Source organism: Petaurus breviceps, unplaced genomic scaffold (genome assembly GCF_028583685.1).
Source record: "Petaurus breviceps papuanus isolate PSGF00001 unplaced genomic scaffold, PetGlider_PUasm1.0 126, whole genome shotgun sequence".
NCBI lineage: Eukaryota > Metazoa > Chordata > Mammalia > Diprotodontia > Petauridae > Petaurus > Petaurus breviceps.
The window spans coordinates 51,546,786-51,569,078 of record NW_027185655.1 but is presented as its reverse complement, the minus strand read 5'-3'; positions in this window follow the sequence as shown (position 1 = coordinate 51,569,078).

Below are 22,293 nucleotides of genomic sequence, written 5' to 3'. Positions count from 1 at the left end.
AATGAACTATAAAGAAGGCATCATTCTTTGTGTCTCATTTTTTTAAATCTATAAAATATACATTAGTGATTTTTTTTCTCTTTCTCAGAGGTCATTTTGAAACTGCTTAGAGTTTCTGGGAAAGGTGAGAAAATATTTACTTTCATATTTTAATATTAATTTCATGGCTACTTTTATAATGACATCCTCAATCTCAAAGTAAACTGAGAAACATTTTCTTTTCTTTTCCTTTTTTTTTAAAGTGAGCTTTAGTTGGGATATGTAGGTGACCTTGGATTCTCAGAGGCAATGGCAATGTCTTTTAAGTTGTGGCAGGTCCTGGAAAGCTAGGAAAGTGTTATGTATGGGCTCAATAATTCACTGCTGTCTTTCTGTGGCCAGAGGTAAGTTCAGAGTGGTTCATCACTAGTTTGATCTCAGGGTGATTGTTTGTTTTTGTTTTTTAAATTTTAGCCCCAGGTACTCTTGAGGTGGGCAGCTAGGTGGCTCAGTGGATAGAGTCTGGTGTTAGAAGGACCTGAGTTAAAATCTGACCTTAAATGTGCACTAGCTGTGTGACCCTGGGCAAGTCACTCAACTGTGTTTGCCTCAGTTTCCTCATGTGAAAATTGAGCTGGAGAAGGAAATGGAAGATCACTCTAGTATCTTTACCAAGAAAACCTCAGAAGGAGTCATGACTGAAAATGACTAAATAACTCTTGAAGTAGAACTATTGACTTTCAGCCGGGTAGCTTGGTGGCACAGTGGGTAGAGTTCTGGACTTGGAGTAAGGAAGACTTGAGATCAGATCTGGCCTCTTGAGACTTCCTAGCTGTGTGACTCTTAGCAAGCCTTTTAATCTTTCTCAGTCTCAGCACCCACCTCACAGGGTCATTGTGAAGATCAAATGAGGTGAGATTTATAAATCTTAAAGCCACATATAAATACTAGCTGTTATTCTAGATGTTGCACTGATGAAATTATAGATATGTTAAGTATCTGAGCTGAATGACAACCTTGCATCTTGTATGAAAATAGAAGTATCTTAAATGAAAGCTGTATGTAAATTATTAATATTTTTGGCTGGTGAGTCTTTAAAGGGCATAATATGGATAATATATACACAGTACTTCAAGGTTTGCAGAGAACCTTACATATTCTCTCATGTTATCTTTACATTGTTCTCATGGGGTAGGTGCTTTTATTATCCCCATTTTACAGATGAGGAAACTGAGGCAGACAGTGGTGAAGTGACTTCTTCAAGGTCACACAGCTAGTAAGTGACTGAGGTTAGACTTTACTCAGTTCTCTTCTGATTCCACATCCAGTGTTCTATCTATTATACCACCTAGCTGCCCCACTTCCTAGTATGTGGCTGCTCTTATTATCCATTTTACAGATGAGTAAACTGGGGCTGGAAGAGGTTAAGTGATTACTTAACAGGTTTACACAGTGTCTGATGGAATATTGGAACTCGGTTCTTCCTGACTCAAATTTTAGTGCTCTGTTTACTATACACCACTTAACTGCTGCTGCTAGACTGTGAAGAATGCGTTTCCTTATGGAAGGAAATAAAATCTACTGTATGTGTACTCCAGAACCTAACAAATGTTGATTTAACTCTTCTCCCAGAATTTACTAATACAGAGGTGTCCCTTCTGTTTATGTGATCGCTTAGAGCCCAAAACCTGATTACATTATTAGAGCTAGAGGCCAGAGTTTCTAGCGCTCTATTTCTTTTTAAAAGTATCCCCTGGGGGCAATTGACCCATGCATTGCCTCGGTTCTGGGGTTGTAGGGACAGACCTCAGAGTCACCGGGACCTTGGCCCTAAGTAACTGCATGCTTTCCTTTTCACTCCTGCAGCTGTGATCATGACAGCTTCCACAGCACTCTCAAATATCAGTATGGACAATGAGTTATGAATGAGTTGTCTATTTCCAGTTGCCTTTCACAAGGATATGAGAAGTCTAAAATAAGACTGAACTTCCAGCCTAGCTCTCATCTCAAATCCTTTGTTAGGGCAAAGTTTCTGCCTTTAGGAGGAGCAGAGTCCAGGGACTGAATGGAATCCAGAGTATATGATACATTCAAGTAATGTTTCTGCTTTTATTACACAATCATCTGATCTGGTTAAACTGCTTAATAACATGAGAAGGGGGGGGAGAGCAGTGGCAAAAAGGGTGATTGAAGCCGAATTACATCAGCTAGATTTTAAAAGTGTGTCGCAGGATAGAAATAGTAGCTGGAATCTTTGCCTTGTCTCTCTGCATCAAGAAACTTGGCAAAAGCTTTACTTAAAACTGATCGCAGCTTTAAGGAATAGCTCACCTCTTTTGTAAGTTGAAAAGTCTCGAAATCACCTCCTGCCTTTTAATAGAGAAGTGGTAGACTACAGGAAGGAAATGTTTCATAGATAGCCATATGTTACATTAAAGCACGTTATTTTTAATTAACAATTTTCTTTGTTTTGAAGGAAGATTTATTTGGTGGTAGTGGTGATACATTTGTGTGTGTGTACTGTTAAATATACAATAATTGGACCTCTGAAAACAAAGGAAAGAAAAATGTATGCACAGTATCTTTCAAAATATGATCTGCATTGTTAACATTTTGTCCATCACTTTCTTAAACCTAGACAGCCAACAAAACAATAAACTAAGCCCTGATTTGTGGCATTTTCAGATTTCTGAAGTGTAAATGCTTATACTGAAAATGTAATAATTGGTTCAAGCTGGTCTGAGCTGCATCCAGCAGACCCCCAGATAATATTGATTTGGAAATGACTAGGACAGGGGTGGTGAACCTGTGACCTTGAGGCCACATGTGGCCCTCTAGGTCTCCAAGTGCAGCACTGAACAAGTCCCCTTAGTAAAATTAAAAAAATAATAATAAATAAAACTATGTTTATATAAATGAAAAACAAAAATTATAAAATCATTCTGTAAAATTTGGACTCGGAAGGCTACACACAAGGTCCTAGAAGGCCAGGTGTGGCCTCAAGGCTCCAGGTTCACCACCCCTAGAATAGAATGCAAAAATTAAGACACTAATACCCCCCCCCCTTTTTTTTTTAAAGAAAAAGCTACATAGGGCTTTGCAGTGCCATTTAAATAGCAAATTGAAGGCAGTCAATGGGACTTAGTCTGCCTAAGAGTTCCCTTTTCTGAGCCCTGGGCTCAGAACTGATGTTATTTTGGGCATATTATTTAATCTCTTTATTTCTTGGTATCTTTAATAAGAGAGAGTGGTAACAATTCTAACTTTCTCTGATTCTTTCAAGTTTATGTGGTAGATTGTTTAGAAATGTAGAAAAATAAAAATTTCTCCTTATTACATGAAGGGGAAGAAAGTTCTATATTTCAAAATAGTCAGAGAAGAGAAGCATTTTTTTTGGGTGGTAGTAGAACAAAAATGAGACAAACCTACGAGGTAAAATGGATAACTGAACTAATTGTAGCTTATGTGTGATTGAAGATGACTGTTCAATAAGAAATGAACATGAATAACTATTCAATGAAATTAACATAGAAGAAAGACGTATGAACTGATGGGAAGTTAAGGAAGGAGAACAATAAACGTTGCTATTCTAATGTAAATGAAATCAACACTAAGCATTCATGACTTAAGATGATTTGTAACAAGCAATCTTGGTCCCAGAGAAGAGATCAAGAAACTCTCTCCTGTTTCTAGTAGAGAGGTGGGGAACCAAAGGAACAGAATGTGATATTTTCTTTGTTTGATTATGGTAAACTTTTTCTCTGTTACAAGGGAGAATTCAGTGAAGATGTTTATAACATGTGCAAAAAGCATTAATAAAACTTAATAAATAAAATGAAGAACCCCAATCCATTAAAAGTAAAAGAGTTATTTGATGTGCATGTGCTATATATTCTACATCACTTAATGTAAAACTCATTTTGGGCTTTTTATTCTAAGAATTTCAGAGTCTCTGGGGGGTCCTCTGAGTCTAATATGCAGATGAACACTAATCCCCACTACAACATCTCTTAGACAGAGTCATTCAGACTTTGCTTATCAATATCGAGGGATAGGGAACGCAATAATTTACAGGAAACCCATTTTTGGACAACGAGAGAGTTATTTCCCCCTTGCAAAGAGGCAAAATCTGCCTCTGGGTAATTTGTATATTTGTCCTTCAAGCAAGAACTATAGGCATCACTGCAGTGATTGAATTTGTCATCATGTGAATTGAGTCTTTAGTCTCTGCTGATATTGTCAACAAGGGAGATGCTGGTTGCTATTTGGGGTAACCTTCTAATGAGGACACCTGTTTGTTAATAGTAGAACTGAGACCATCACAACAAGCAGTTTTAAAAACAACAACAATACCCTTCATTCTGATCCCTGAGGAGAGGCAAAACATTCCTAATGCTTTTTCCACATGATAGCTCTTTACTTATTCAAAGATAGCAATCATTTCCCTCCCCCACCCCAAAAATCCCTTCTCCAGGCTAAACTTTTATAGATATTATCATTGACAATTCCATAGAATGACATCTGATTTTCTCCTCTTCCTGGTCACCTTCTGTATTTGCTTCAATTTGTTAATATATTTCTGAAAATAAGGCATTCAGAACTAAATGCAATATTCCATATGTCGTCTAACCAGGGTAGAATAAAGTGAGATGATATTTGAAATGATAGGACGCAATTATAATTCATAAATGATAGGAAGCCAATGGAGTTAGGAAGTGATAGGAAGCCAGTGAAAAAGGAGTTGATAAAGGACCTCTGCTTTAGGGAGATCAATTTGACTGCTGAATGGAGGATGGGCTAGGCAGGAAGACATTTGATGCAGGGTTTCTGATCATCAGGCTATTACAATAGTCTCCAGGCATCAGGTAATAAGGGTATGTGTCATCCCAGTGGTAATGTTTGAGAAGAAGGGGAGATGGAAGAGAAATGTTATGAAGATAAAATCAAAGGATTTGGCAAAAGAATAAAGAGTGAAATTGAAGAGTTGAGAATGACATCTAGATTGTGAGTCTGGTTGACTGGAAGAATATTTTCCCCATTAGACTATGAGCTCCTTGAGGGGAGGGAAAATCTTTCACCTCTTTTTGTATCCTCACAGCTTAGCACAGTGCCCGGAAAGTGGTAGCACTTAATGAATATTTATTGACTGAGTGATGTGGTTGCCCTCCCAGTAAGGAAAAACTTTGGAAGAAGGGAGGACTTGGGGACAAAGATAATGAGTTAATTTTGTACATGTTGAATTTAAGATGTCTACAGAAAATCTGATTTGAGTGCACTTAGAGGTAGTTGAAAATGTGAGTCAGAAGGTTAAGAAAGAGGTTAGGACTAGATAAGTGGATTTGAGAATCAACACTGAGTTGATAATTGAATCCCTGGCAGTACCAAGAGAAATAGCATAGAGGGAGAAGTGAAGAGGGTCCAAGATGAGTAGGTGTGACCTGGATGAAGAGGAGTCAAAAGAGAGTAAAGAGGAGTCATCAAAAAGATAGGAGGAAAGACAGGATCGAGTAATATAGTCACAGAAATTTAGAGAGAAGCAAGTATCAAGGAGAAGAGGGTGATCAAGTGTCCAAAGGCCACAGTGAGATCAAGATGGATGAAGATTACGAAAAGACCATTTGATTTGGCAGTTAATTAATTAATTTGGAGAGAACAACTTCATTTGTATGATGAGGTCAGAATCCAGATTGTAAAGGGTTAAGAGAGTGAGACGAAAGGAAGTGGAGGCATTGATTGTAGATGGCTTTCTCAAGAAGTTTAGCCACAAAAGAGAGAAGAGTATTGGGATTGGGAATGAATAGATCTACTGAGGATTTTTTTTAAAGCAATTGGGGTTAAGTAACTTGCTCAAGGTTACATGGGCAGTTATTTCTGGGTGTGTTGCTAAGTATCGGAGCCCGGATTTGATACCCAGGTCATCACGACACTGGAGCCAGTACTCTTACTCGCTGAGACACCTGGCTGCCTCTAAGCAATTGGGGTTAAGTAACTTGCTCAAGGTTACACAGCCAGGTGTTTCTGGGTGGGTGCTAAGTGTCTGAGCGCGGATTGGATCCCCAGGTCATCCCGACACTGGAGCCCGTGCTCTTACTCGCTGTGCTACCTGGCCATCCCATACTGAGGAATTTTTGAGGATGAGGAAGACATGGGTGTTTTCATAGGTAGTAGAGAAGTAGCCAGTAGAAAGACAGAGGATGAAATTAGTGAAAGAGTGGGGATGACAGAGGAGGCAAGCTGCTAGAGAAGCTGAGATGGACTGGATTGGTTGTTTATGTAGAGGGCTTTGCCTTAGCAAATAGAAGGGCCACTGCTGCACATGATATAGCGGTGAAGGAAGAGACAGTCATAGAGGGCAAATGAACGATGGGAATTGAAGAGATGAAAAGAGAGAGTTCTTGGCCAATAGCTTCAATTTTTTTCAGTGAAATGTTAGGCAAAGCTTGCTTCATAAAACCAACAAAACAAATACTGAAATGACTATAATAATGGAAAAAGAAGGAACAAAAAAGAAAAAAAAGGAATGGAACAGTGTCATTATAATGACCAAAATTGGTCCCAGAGATGAATTGAAAATATGTGCCTCTTTTTCTTTTTGCATGGAATAAAAAACTATGGATGTGGAATACTACAAATACATTTAAAATTAATTTTTAATTTTTATTCCTCACTTCATAAATGGGCATTTGCAAATACATTTATAGAAAAGAAAAAAAAGAAAATTGTACATAAAACTTCAGGTCTCTATCATGTACAGCTTGTTTTTCTTTTTAAGGACATAATAAGATCAACTTGTAGCTTTCAAAATTATCCTTCTTACCTGACCTTTCTGTCCTTCCTTTGGTTCTTTTCTTTCCATTTTTAAAAAGATTCCTCAATGACTATCTTTTCTTGCTTACATATATTTTCATACATTTTTGAAATGTTTGTTGGTTTTGCTGAACTGGATTTTTTTCAACTTTATTTTTAAATCTTTGTTACAATGGATGCTTACTGAATAGGTAAGTGGTAAAAAGATGTTTGCTACTAATAGCAAAATAAAAATAAAAAAAAACTAAGAAGAATAAAAAATAAATGCAATTAAATTTTTAAAAACCTAATAAATAAAAATAAGATAAAAATGTGTCCCACCAGAATAGGAAATTTTGGGATCCCTGAGATTCACAGGGCCTTTCAAGATCTTTACTTTTGTCTTTTTTAAGAGGCCTAACATATCAAAAATTCAGGAAACAAAAACAAAACCTTCTATGCTACTATCTCTAGGGTTCCATATATCTGATGGCATTGTCTTTACTGGTTACCAAATCACATTTTGAAGCATATTTACCTTATTATCCTTGGCAACTCCTTAGATCTTTCCGCACATGAATTGCTATCTGGTCAGACCTTCTCAGCCTGTTATGACCAAGTGTAGGACATTGCATTGATCACTATAAGATTACATTTTCTTCCTCCCTCCCTCCCTCCCTCCCTCCCTTCCTTCCTCTCTCCCTCCCTCCCTCCCTTCCTTCCTTCCTTCCTTCCTTCCTTCCTTCCTTCCTTCCTTCCTTCCTTCCTTCCTTCCTTCCTTCCTTCCTTCCTTTCCTACTTTCCTTTTTTGGAGGGGGGAAGGCAGGGCAATTGGGGTTAAGTGACTTCCGCAAGGTCACACTGCCTGTAAGTGTTAAGTGTCTGAGGCTGGATTTGAACTCAGGTCCTCCTGACTCCGGGGCTGGTGCTCTATTCACTGTGCCACCTAGCCGGTCCCCAAGATTATGTTTTCTTAGATTCTGAATTGATAAGTAAAGGAAATAGATATCAATTGCACTGTAGAATGTCATTAAAGTATGATCTAGATAAGTATGTGCATGTATATATATATTTGTCTTGCTAATTAATATGCTGAAAGAATACTCTGTTATCAGAGGAGAAAAAAGTAGGTTAGGTGTGGCCTGTAAGATATTCCAAACCCTTCTTATTCTGCACAGAATCAAACCCAGCAATTCCACCTGACAAGTAACCAAGTTTTCAAAGGAAAAATTGCAGTATATTTCACATTTAATGTAATTGATGTAAGTAATTGACTGTGAACACTCAAAAAGTAATCCTCCTAAAAGGTTCACATTAATTGTATGACTTCTTTTAATTACTCCAAGTCCAAACAGTATAGATCTAATGTACTTCAAGATGGTGTCAGTACACACTTCAATTTTATGTTCTCTTTTAGAATAACACTGACCAACAGCAGCCTGGGGATGAAGGACCTATGGTGGATTAATATTTATCAAGTTCCTTCTCCCAAGTCCCTTGTTATAAGACCCCTCTTGAATTATCCTTACAACATTTTTGGTGAGACAAATATTTGTATACCAGTTTCATAGGGGAAGAAATGATGAGAGAGTTTCAGTGACCTGGGGTAGTTTGTGTTAAAAAGTGGAGACCCAAACTCAGTTGACTTGGATACTAAGTCCAGTGAGAAGCACTGTGGTAAAGTGAATAGAACACTAGATTGGGGTCAGGAATAACTGGTTTCAAATTCCACCTTAGACAGTTGTTAGCTCTGAGAACATGGGCGGCCTCCTGGCTGTTGCATGAACAAGACACTCCATCTCTTGGCTCTAGGCATTCCCTCTGGCTGTTGCCTACATCTGGAATGCTCTCCATCTTCTGCTTTGATTACTGACTTTCCTGGCCTCCTTTAAGTCCCAGTTAAGATCCTATCTTCTACAGGAAGCCTTCTCCAACTCCTCTTAATTCTAGTGCTTTCCTTCTGTTCATTACTTCCTATTTATCTTGTATATAGCTTGTTCTGTATATATTGGTTTCTTCCATTAGGTAAACTCATTGTAGACAAAGACTATCTTAAAGTTCTTTTTGTGTCTCCAGGGCCTAGTACATGACTTTGCACATAGTAGGTACTTATTGCTTATTGACTGACTTAGTTTCTTCATCTATAAAATAATGGGGTTGATTTGATGGTCTATAAGTTACCTTCCAGTTCTAAATCTGTGATCCTCTGTTCATGATTTTTTTTTACATGTCTTTTAAGACTCTTCTATAAATGGTTAAACAGCATGTTTTCCTTTCTCCCTGTTGTGAAGGCCAATTTTCTTTGAAGTACCAAGCACGTCTTTCCTGTTTTGTTTGTTTATTGGGATACATTGTTCCCCCCCAGTCCCTCCCCCAACACATACCCTTTGTTTTATCATGGCTATGTATAGCATGATTTCCTGCTTATTTATTATAATACTTGAGTATAACCAGCACAAGTGTCTGTGGAAAAATCAACCAAAAACTGCTGCTCAGAGACACAACATTGGTCTCTACCACTCATTAAAGTCTCCTAAATAAAGCTTCTTCTCTGGCATAGCCATTAGACCATGGGGCTAACCTTTCCTTCCCAAGCAGAAATTATAGAGATCAGCTCAGTGATCAAATCTGTCTCCACGTGAATTGAATCTCCAGCCTCTTTGCTGAGATCTTCAACTAGGGAGTCATTTTACGCTATTGGGGGCAGCTGTATAATGAAGACACCTGTTTGTTAATAACCGAACTGAGACCATCCCAAGTCATAGCCTTGTAAACAATCACAGAACACAAGGACATACTGCAGATCTAAGCAACACAGCTTCACGGAAAGCTCATTGCCCACTGATAGCTTAACGGGCCATAGCTCTGCTAAGTGGCCAAATTACCTTACACATTTCCTAGTATTTATTGCATTTAGTTTTAATAACCAGTTATTCTAGGTGAATAGCCAATCGCTTTACAACCTGTGTAATGAATACCACAGGACAGTCTTAAGTTGTTTCTATGCTATGAAGTATTAATTTAAGAGGAGATTTGTAAAAATGAAATTAGTGAAGCAAATAGATTTCATTTTGAGTTAAACTCAATAGGCCTGATGACAATGGATGTAGGAAGAAATAGGGTAAGATAAAGACCAAGACCTAACACCATCAAGCATGCTGATGTTGAATGAATGACTGCATTTTTGGTCTCCATATTTGATCTCTAAGCAGCTGATTTTTATTTTTCGAGCATCCCAGCATGGATGGAGATTTTTTTTCTTTCAAGCTAGCCAGATGCTGTTTCATATGAGGCTGAATTCAATATGAAATTTCTATGTCTGCCTTTACAGTGGTCACATCCTCCAAAGCAGCAAATAAAAATGCGTCACATACAGGAAACAACTCTTGCTTTTCCAGGAGAGGACTTGACCTTAGTAAATATTTTTACCTCCAGACATAAAGCAGATAATATACCATTTTTCTTCAGCTGGGGAGTGTGACTCAGCCTTTGCCTTTTAGTAGGCTAGGAAGTAAATCAAACCATAACAGGAAGATCCCTATTCTTCAGTTATATCCATGAACATAAATGCTAGCCTGAAGAAAAAAAACAATGTAAACAACAAATAAAAGAACCTACATTTAAATGCATAAACTTCCAATTGAAGTGGTAAGTTAAATAATTTATTTTAAGATGAAGAATTGGCAGGGCACTTTGGAGATCCCTGGGATCAATTTCTTCATTTACAGTGAGGCACACTGAGGTCCTGAGAAGTTGTGTCTTACCCAAAGTCAAGCATGTATAGAGAGAACCAGAATCCAAAACCCTATTCTCTAGCTATGAAATTGATACTATTCCCTATTACATCTCCTTATCTCACATGTTTGTCTAAGGAATAAAAATAATTTCTTCACTGCTTATAAAACAACAACAAAATCAAGTGACAAATAATTACAACTATTAAATGAAAATAGTAAATATGCCTCATCAGTGACAGCACTTAAAGCTTACATCACATATTTTATATGTTTATTATTTTTAGATGATGCCAGTTTGGTGTCATAGATGGAGGGTTAGGCTTAGAATCAGGGAGAGTTGGGTTTAAATCTTGCCACTGATATATATTAACTTTGTACTAGGGGTATAATCCTTGTCCCTTGGTTTGGAAAGATCTTATTGGAGGTAAAGGCCCTGCCCCATATAAGGGTCAAGGTAGAATCTGTGAGAGGCAAGAGATTAAAATCTTAGGCAGTCCATCCTCTGGGGACTCTTCAAGTGGGGGTCCCTCTTTGTATCTCTCTAAATAGGAATTCTTCAAGAGTAGTGTTGAGTTGCCAGCTTTGAGAAAGAAGATGGAAGAAGTCAACCTCACTTTAGGTCGCTGAAGGAAAAGACTCTGGGAAGACAGGAGAGGAGAAGGCAGTCTCGATCACATCCCTATTTCCAGCTTGCTACTCTGGAGACTTCCAGAGTTTCTTCTTGGGTGAGATCAAGGACCCTTCCTCTTGGTTGAGCTAAGTTACCTTACTCCCAGTGAGAGGGCTCCTCTATGCTGTATAGTCTGATATTATATTCTCTCATGTATACCTTCTCTGATTTCTGTTTTCCAATGATTTGGATAAATAGTTTTCTTTCTACATGTTGTGTTCATTGTGGAACTGGGATTATGTGGGGAAGGAGTCAGGCCTTGTATATAGACCTTGGGGGTCCCCTTTTCCTCCCCAAAGTAACAACATGATCAAAAATTAGGTGGAACCTGATTATATCTCCTAGCCAGGGGTGGGGAGCCTGCAGACTCGAGGATGCATGCAACCTTCTAGGTCCTCAACTGTGGGCCTTTAACTGAATCCAAACTTCACAGAACAAATCCCCTTAATAAAAGTATTTATTCTGTAAAACTTGGACTCAGTCAAAACATTGCACTCAAGGATTTAGAGGGCCACATGTGGCCTCGGGGCTGCAGGTTCCTCACACCTATTCTAGACAAACAACATTTAAGGGAGTACATAGATATGCTTCTAGACTGTTTTCCTCTCTCTCTAAGGAGAGCCTCTGACCCTGACCTCCTGCTTCCCCTCTTGGCAAGAGTAAAAATTTCCCTTGGAGAGGGGTGGGGGAGAAAAGGCTAGAGATATGCACTCTGACTCCCTTCAAGCCCCACACAAGGACAGGTCCTTACTACAGGTAGAATCTTACTACACATATCGGGCCCACTCCCTCATCCCCTCTCTTTTTGCTGCTATGTGAGTAAGTCACAACTTCTCAAAGCTGCAGGCAACTCTATAAGCTTTGTTTCAGTTAAGTTGCTGATATGCATCTATAGGGGAAAATTTTTATGCAAAGAGTTCCTCACACCAATGAAATCAGAGATATGGACCTTCCACACTCCTCCAAAACTTTTGTCTTTTATGTAATGCTTTATGTTTTTACCAAGTGTTTATATACATTTATCTGATGGTTAAAAAAAAAACCCTGTGAGGGAGATAGTGAATTACTATCCCCATTTCACAGATGAGGAAACTGATTTGTGATTTTTCAGTTATGTGGCTAGTATATGCTGCATGCATGGTTCAAGCTTCAAGTCCAGTGCTATTTCCATGTTACCACATGAACATTTATATTTAGATGTCTTGAAAGGATTAGATGGATGGTGATCACTTTATAGGTAATAAAAACTTTTTGTGGGCAGACTGTTACATGCAGAAAGATTTCCCATGTGATACAGGAATATCTCATTTAAGATCACATTGACCAATATTATATCACAATAAGCATGATTTATGCATCATTTTCAAGCCCTAAGAGAGTCAGTTTGCATAACGGATTGAGGGATGACTTTGGAATCAAGAAGACCTAGGTTTAGGTCCTGACTCTGACTTATGCTGTACTATTTGAACTTGGGAGTTCTGAGCTACAGTAGAACTGAAGTCAATCAGGTTTCCATTGGAAGTACAATGCCAATTTTGGGAGCCCTTAAAGGTGGAAGGCCATTGGTTGGCTAAGAAGGCCTGAACCAGCCCAGGTGGGAAAAATGGGGCATGTTAAATTTCCATGCATATCATGCATCTGTGAGTGCCCATGGCACTTCCCACTTGGGAGAGATAGGGAGACCCAGTCTTAAATAAACAAATAAATAAATAAAAATAATATAAAAATATTAGACAGCCAGATGATCATATTTTTAGTTCTCTCCTGAAAGTAGTTTATTCAAAACTTCACCTACAGGCTGACCGTGATTCCAATGTTTCTCTCTAAGCTATTTTCTTCAATGCAGAATATGCCTTCAAAAGCAAAAATGACAACTGAATATATCAGCCTCACTAATTAAAATGAAAACCACATGGAAATTGCTACCAAAATTCATTTGATTTCTTAGACATATTTTCCTCTCAGGACTGTCATGAAAAACAAATTCCATTTGATATTCAGATCAATGTACTATTGTCTGTTACTACTTCCCAAGATTGAAAAAAGATCTCTATGATTATGTTACAGAGACCCAGTGTGGCACTAGCACTGGGTATATTAAAAAAAAATCTTTGAGTTAAAATCAATGAACCAATACAGAAAAGAACACGTTTGCCAAAGAGTTACATTCCAATTGATAGTTGTGATATTAAGAATTGTATGATATGATACCCAGGATGGTTTTCGAGAGGAGAAGCATGATGTCTATTGATATAGAAAAAAAAATCAGAGTTTATAGTTAAAAGATATAGTTCATGGACTTTTATGGAAATGTATTTGTTTATATTATATCAATCATATAAGGATTCTTTAGCTGATATATTAGTTTCATAGTGTAGATAGAATCACAGAATTACAATGTTGGAATACAACCCTCTTATTTTACAATTGAGAATGGTAAAATAATAGCATTTTGTATATAACTTATAATCATAGATATCTATATAGACTCTCCTGCCCCAGGGTTGTTTCCCCAATTTCTAGTTACATAGTTGGGTTGCATCCCCAGAAGAGGTTACTACTGCTTTCAGGATTCTAGGGGTAACTCAGAGGGGTTAGGTTTCTGGTACACAAGCACTCACAAGCTCCCATCAATGAGCTTCCCATTAACAATCAGGAACTGTTAAACTTTTTAGCAAAGCATTTACTAAGATGGAAAAGCAAGAATGATCAATACAAAAACTATCCTCTTAGAAGTTCACAGCATAATTTCCAACAATTATACACAGGGAGAACAGAAACAAATTTAAAGAACAAAGAGGTCTTTAGGAACATATAGAGGGAACATATGCAGAAAGGAGTAACTTATTACTCCCAGTTATGGGTTGTCTTTTTATCCTTTCATAAGATCTTTATGAAGATTACCCCTAGGTAGATCTGTTGGGTCAGAATGACAGTGCCTTTGAAGAGCCCATGGCCAGTACTTAGGGGTCATTCTCCTTGAAACTGCCTTTCTTTGGGTTACTATCACTCGTATTGGAGGTGTTGCCTCCTACTGGCTCATTCTCTTTGATCTCAGCCTCATGCTCTGCCTGCCATTGGGTGCAGTCTGTCATGATATGGTCAATGAGGAGGGGTTGAGAGGGGAAGACTTTCATTCTGTCTCTCTACCCCCATCACAGTCCCCTCTCAATGATTTGACTCCAGGTACTAAATTGGAATCCTTCAAACTAGGGTTCTTCTATTGCTAGACTGGTTTATTGCTTGACTGAATTACTGTTTTTTTTTTACTACTAGACCCAATGGGATTGACTGAAACTCTTAGCCAAACTCATTAGTTTTATTTTTTGATTCAAACAAAGAAGTTCCCACCTTGTGAAGAGATCATGGGATAAACCATTTTGGTCACATATTGACACTTCCCTGTGTTCATTAATTGATTTAATTGATGTTCTTGGGTGTTCTGTGATAATATTGAGTGTGATGGTTGAGCCCCACAATTACCTATGCGTGAAATGTGGGCTGGATTCCCTCTGAGGGGAAGGGAAAGGGGTGGGTCTAATCTTAATATTTGCTCCAGATTGAACTGGCCTACCTGGCCTATGCTTTATGCATTCCTGATTAAAAAAAAAGAATATTCTTCAATATTCTTATGACTCAAAGTGATTTAAAGATGAACCTCAATTCTTGAAATCTATGTGTGTTAGAATTAAAGTAATGTCAGTCCTTTTCACTAAATTTAAAAGTCTTTGAGTAGGGGTCCTAAGAAATATAGTGTGCTTTGAGAAATGATAATTGAATTTCTGTAGCTATAACAACTTAGAAAGACCATCTACTGAGGTGTAAAAATATTTAAAGTATACCAGAAGGGGTCTTGATGTGACAAAATCAATAAAATTTAAACAACGGAAGACTGATTTTGGTCTTACCTGATCTGTTGGGTTCAAAAACACCTTTATGCATAGCTAATTGGAAACTGAAAAATGCTCATATGATTACTTTCTAATATAGCATTCCCACTCCCAGTGCCCCCATCAGACTCATTCCAGTGAAGGAAATATAATGAATGACCTCTCTTGAAGGTTGTCACTTTTCTTAGTGAAAAAGAGTCCTCAGTTTAACTATGACCATACTTTGGCAAAGGGACGTGATTGATTATAATTCACCAGAGAGTACTTCCCAGGACTTTTTCTACCTAATGCCTTTTAATGTTACTTTGTAGAATCAAATATTTTCTATGATCATAGTTTAATAATGCATTCAATCAGGTATTTAACAAAATCCCCTTGAGACTGTATTTTGTGGCAATATGTATTTGGAAATTCATTTTGACAAACAATGTTCAGCTAATGTCCCTATCTAACTCCATGGAGCCTGGCGTAACTCTAAGCTTTGTCCTATATAGACATCAGAACATCATATGACAGGGGATTTATTTTAGTGAGACAAACTAGGTGTTATCCAACTTACTGTTATACTGGATTTATCTATTGATTTTCTGTTTTTATCCTGTGTGCTTTTTAAATGTATCATTATTAGGACTTTAGAACACCCTTGGGAGAAAAGAAAATGTTCATATGTGTTGGGATCATGTTTCATTTTTATTTCAAGAAAACTTTTATCTATCCATTGGAATGTTTGTATTTAAATTTTATAGGAAAACCTCGGTTCTTTGCAACTGAATTAGTACAAACCTCCTGTGATGCTGCAATCATTGTATGGGCTTGGATTTTCAAAAACTCCACTCCTGAATCCATTTATTTCCTCCCATACTTTGAAATTAAACTACAGTATCACTAGATGAGTGGTCAAGGCCTCTGAAGGCCTCTGTGATCCCAACAACCAAGTTTCCCCACAGGTGTAATTAACAAAGTCCAGACTGCTCTTTCCATTCAATCATACTAAAAAAAAATTCATAGAGTCTTTATTAGGTTAAATAAGAAAAGCATTGCCTAGCAATGAATTAGTATATTCATAAAACTGACATAATTTGGGCAAGATTTAAGAAATGCAAAAACCTAAGAACAATTGTACACTTTTCTCATTTATCTATAACTCTCTTCACTCACTGCTTTATTTAACATCTTTTTAATTTCAGAATTGAGATAAACAAATTTCTATACTACTCTTGTTAATAAGTATAAGGAAAAATGGTTCTTTAGAAAAATTACATATATATTTATGAAATGTTGACTGTGTACTAGGAACTAAGCTTTCTTTGGGAAAATCAAAGTCCAGTTCAGGTCCTCCCTGGGCTGTGTGCTATGTTCCCAGTTGAGAGTGATCTCTTTTATCCTTCTCAAATTTCTCTTGATGCTTTTTCTAACTCTTTTCTTTGACCTTATTACTATCTACCTTGTGTGTTTTTTTTAACATGCATGTGTTATCTTCCCATTACATTATAAGCTCCTTATAGAAATGGGCCATGTTTTCCTTCATCTTTGTATTGTGTATTGCATCATGCCTAGTGAATACTGGAAACTTACTAAATGTTTCTTGAATTGAAGAAGAAAAAATAGTACTTACTTACAAGTACTATTATTATTATATTAAAATTATTTGTTACCATAAAGAGAATATTGACCAATAGAAATCAGGATATAGGTGAACACTTAAAAACTGAAGGAAAAAATTAGGCCATAAATAAGAAAAATCTTTAAGAATAGGTTAGAAACCCTTCATTTCAAATGGTTTAAATACACATGATTGGAAGCCAGTGGCTAGAAAAAAATATTCTCTTGATTCTATCATATTTTGCCTCCTTATGATATAAAAAATATACCACTTATTGAAATAATAAACAGAATTTATATTTCGACTTTCTTATTCTTATGTATTATCCCTAGAAGGCACAATCAAGGATTCTATGAAAATTTTAGAGTATTTGACTGATAATACATTATCTATTCTCTAAAAATGAAAATACGGACTTTCAGAGAGGGTAAGAGACATTTCTAGTATCACACAGTGACTCACAGATAGACTTTGTAAAATAAAGATCCTTAACTCTCAAAGCTATTTTTCACTCTCTCTTATTTCAAAGGCAATTTTAGGAGTCATAATATTTTCCACATGAATTTTTCTTAATAGATGACGCTTTCCCTTAAATCAATGCTTGTAGAATTTTGTTGCTTTTCAACCTTCCTTTGTTTATTATTCATGGATTTAATTATAATGTGCAATTATTTTTAATTCATTGAATTAAAGGGTCCACTTGTGGATACTTTTTTGTCATCCCTCCGGATTTTTTGTCACTCCATTGACCACTCGTATATTGCAAAACTTTTGATGATACCTATATTGGTGATGTTGACAGACTAGATGTCACAGATTTCACTAAGTTTGTATCTAATGGAGCTCCCTGGATCACCTAGTTTAATTTCTGAAATGGCATTTCTGTGCATGATAGGTATAAATTCTGCCAATATGATATACTGAAATGATCAGAATGATTTGCAGGTGTCAGGAGGTTGCTGGTAGGCAAAGTCCACAGAAGTTTGGTCAGTTTTTTTCTGTATTTGTTAACTTTACCTACACACTAAGGTTTTTGGTAAGTACTAAATTGAACAGTATGTTGGTATTATGGATAGGAAGCTAGTCAGGAAGACCAAGTTCAAGTTCCTCCTCTGAAACATATTAGCTGTGCATACTTGGGTAAGCTCCTTAATCGTAGACAATCCCCAAAGACCCCGAGTTGAAGACCTGCATTAATAGAGGGTATTTCCTCAACAGAAATTCCCTATACTAATAAAATCAAAAGTTGGAGACCCCAACCCTAAGAACAACAAAAAATATGTTTCACATACAGAGAAATTGATTAAATATTTATTTTTTGTAATAGAACTCAGATTTTGATCAGCATTCTGTCACACTTAGTTTCTTAAAGTTTTTGAATGTCATTTACCAATGGCAATTACAGTTAGCTTGGTTTAAGGAGACAAAATGTTTTTTAAGGTCTCTATCAATTCTTAATAGCCTCTATGTCCTTGCTCTTCAAAATGTAATACAGAAAATCTCAATTATGTATGCCTTGATTAGCTTGGATATATCAAGTTGACTCATGCTCTCCATTGACACAAATGTATTAAAATATTCCAAGTTCTCAATTTTGATCTCCCATTTTCCATAAGTACTTCTGCCTGTCTTTGTTGAACCAATTGTAGGTATTGTGTGATATGGAAGAATTCTCTCTTTGTATGTAATGCCCTCCTGCTTTTGGCTTTTTGCCCCTTAATCACTCTCTCCTCCCCCCCAAAAACCCCAGATGCCTTATGAATTATATATTTTGCATAACAGAAGCCAATTGCCACATGTTCATTTAGATTTTAATAATTCAGGACTAATCTGCTCCAACTGCAATTGGGCTGATCTACCTCACTTTGTAAGAGACATTTAGATGAACTGACTTAATTAGGCTTACCCTTTGAGATACTTTAAGTGTATGTTGCATTCACATTCAAACAATTTCATTAATCAGTTGGGACACTATAATTCTAAGAGACATTTTGGCAGTTGCTATAAATATTAGTTCATCATTTTCCTTTAGGGCAGAGAATCAGGGGGAAGAGTTGGTTCTCTCTGAGTTTTTATTCTATGGGATTCTATCCATAGGTTCTTTCTACTTTTTTGTGTCCTCAATTTAATAACTACACTATTGTATTAAAATACAATATTTATTTATTATTAGGCCTAAGGAGAGACATCTACAATTTTTTAGTCCATTGAAGTGATCTATTTGGTGATTGGTTGAGCCTTAGTTTACTCAATAATGTCTTAGGAAGAGAACTTGGTAGCTCTCAACCATATGACCTTATGAACCCTGAACCATAAGAGGCACATGTTATAATTATAATGATTCCTATGTCCACCTGGCAGTTGAAACCTCTCATTTCTCACTGTGATATGGAGGTGACCCAATGTCCTTGAAGGCTATATGAATGGGGCACAAGTTCTGACAGGTCCTACCAACCTGGAATGGTTTTGAATATGGGTTTCAGCAATGGAACTTAGTCATCTAAGCTTAGTTAAATTTATAGAGATCTTCACCAGTTTGGCTACAGGAGGATGAAATTTGGGACCATAGTGTCTACAAAGCCATAGAGGGATTGAGATTTGCATCAATGGAAAGAATGGCAATTTTGGAGAATATCATAGATGCTTTAAATGTGAAAGTAAACATGTTTTCTGTAGTGTCTCCCTCCCAATATCCCTGTAAGAGGGGCACTTCAAATATGATTTATCCCTACATTACAGCTTACAAAACTGGGGTTCTGAGAGAGGAAGTAATCTGCTAGATGAACCCAAATCTTCTGAGTTCAACTTGAGTACTCTTGCTGATGTGATGTATGTGTTTTTCAAAGTATCACTATTTAATTGGCTTTTGCAGACCTTCAAGTCCTATATAAATATTTAGTAATATTATTGTTATCACTTTGACTGTACTCCCTGCCCTCGGTGTTTGAGATATTCTTGGGATCATCTTTGAGAATAACCCATTTTTACTATATGGAATATCATCAATTTCACATTTTCTTTTATATCTACCCTCTGATTTCGTGTCTACTAACCTTAGAGAATGGAGAGATGTTTATGTCCCTTTTAAGACTGAATGATGGTTTTATACCCAGTGAAATGACCTGACCCTTAAGGAAATATTTGAATCTGAGGTAGAGAAATTATAGAGTTTATGATTTGGGAGAGGATTTCAGAGTTTCTCTGCTTCAGTTCATATATGACCATATGTTTCCAACTAGTGCTCGAGTTAGACTTTATCACAAGACCTTCAGTGGTTGGGAACTCTACCTCTAAAGAAAACTTATTAGATTTTTGGACAACTCTAATTTTAAGGGACATTTACCTTCTATTGAGCTGAAATCTACTGCAATTTCTACCCATGATTCCTAGTCCTATCCTTTAGGATCAAATACAGTAAACTACTCAAGAACTTGAAAATAAGCATAATTTTCCTTTTAGTCTTTCCTTCAAAAATTAAACATTCTAAGCTGCTCCAATAGATCTGTCCATGGTAAAGTTTCCAGTTCTTATTGTCTCAGGTGTAATGTTAATGGGATCTGAAGAACTTCCATGCCCTTTGTATTGGCAAGTAAGTAGGTGCTTGTCCCCTTGTTTGAAGTTAACACCTTGTTTAAGATATTTAATTAATCCAGAAGTAGTTAACACCTTGAGGGGAAGCTGTTGGTGTAAGAGGAAGGGGCTGAACAGGGAGGAGCAATACTGTATATAGGGGAAAACCCCAGCTGGGAAAGTCAGAATTTCTATCAATGAGCATCTGGAGGCTGGAGCTTCTGCTGAGACCTTTCCTCTGGGAATTTCTGCTGAGAACTTCCAAGAACAGGCTGAGGAGCTACCATGAGTAAAAGAGGAGGATCTCTGCTTGAGGGAGCCTGTTCTGATGTGAAGGCTTGGGAATGTGGGTGTTCACTGAATTGACCATGTGTATCAACTTCGTGACTACTGTTATGACTTTGGTTTTCTGGTTCTGGGATTAAGTTTTCTGATCTTTGAATAAAGGCTTTGGTTCTGTCCTCCATGTGGAGAGTCTGTTACATTTTGTGATTCACAACTATACCAGCATATTCATAACCACCATGGGTATTGTGAATATTGCACTATTATTACAACTGGTCATCTTATTTGGGACTTGCTATATACCATGTCAGTGTCCCTTCCAAAATATCACTCTCCAAACTGAATGGTGCACCAGTGGGCCTGCCATTAAACATGCCATTACTTTGATTCTTCAAGGCATAGAGATTGTTGGATTCAGGATGGGTCTTGACCCAGAGTCAATATCCAGTTTGAGTGTGATGAAATTGTTTTTGTATGGGAGCCAGTAGACAAATGAACATTAGTTGAGTAGATATCACCCTGTGAAACAATCCAACAAAATAAGGGAAATTCTCAGATACATTTGATCAGTGTACCTAACTAGAAGAAAAGCAAAGAAAATTCAAAGGGAAAGAATCGGTCTGACATATATTAGCATCGAGCTCCTTGGATCATTTTGTATTAGAAACATGGAAGAAACCTGGATTGATGAAAAAGTATAACTAGTATAACACTGTCAGTTTTTAAAATGTGGTTTTCTTGGTGCCACATTCTTAAATTTATCAAATGGCAAGCTAGAAAAGAGATTATAGGTGAAGAATCAAATATTAGGCTGGCAGCAGATTCACAGCAGAAAGGTTCAAAGATGGCAAGGGGGAAATTCAGCCTCCATCTCACATTCTTCAATAGCCCAGAGGGTGGTAATATCTACTAAAGAACTTTAAAAGTTTAAATTTACATAGAAGATGAAAACCTATGCTTTTGATCATTCATTTATCCTGCATGCTTTCAGACCTTATGTGTTTAGTTTGCATCACACGTCTCCGGTCTCCGATGTGTTTGACACCATCATGAAGGAGAACCAATCAAGAGGGCAAATGGAAGAATGATTCTTCATGGGTATTGACATCTTCCAGATGTTCCTATTTACTGAACTGGTTCCATCAAGAAGCTGTGTTGTAGAATTTCCTAGAAAAGATCTATACAATATTTCAAAATACTCATAGTTACTCACACATATAATTTTTAAAGATTGAAAAGTGCTTCCCTCACAATAACCCTGTGAGGGTGGTAGGGCAAAAATGTGAATCCCTACTGTACAGATATTTATACATGAAACAAAAAATTGGCCTGCCCATCTACATGGGAAAAGCAAAAGCAAAAACAAGTAGATAAAGAGTGTGTGTTGTCCAGATTATCACATGTAGTTGAATGGACAATTTATAGAACTCACCCGTCAGATATGGATGTAGATATCTATAGATATAAAGATATAGATATAGAAAGCTGTACATATAGAGAGAGGTATAGATACATAGTTGTAGATAAATATATAGACATAGATAGAAATATAGATGTAGTTAGATACATAGGTATGGATAGAGATATGGATAGAGATAAACATAAAGATATAGATAGATAGATAAATATAGATACAGATAAATCTCTCCTTTCTCTCATCTATCTATCTATCTTTCTATCTATCTATCTATCTATCTTTCTATCTATCTATCTATCTTTCTATCTATCTATCTATCTATCTATCTATCTATCTATCTATCTATCTATCTATCT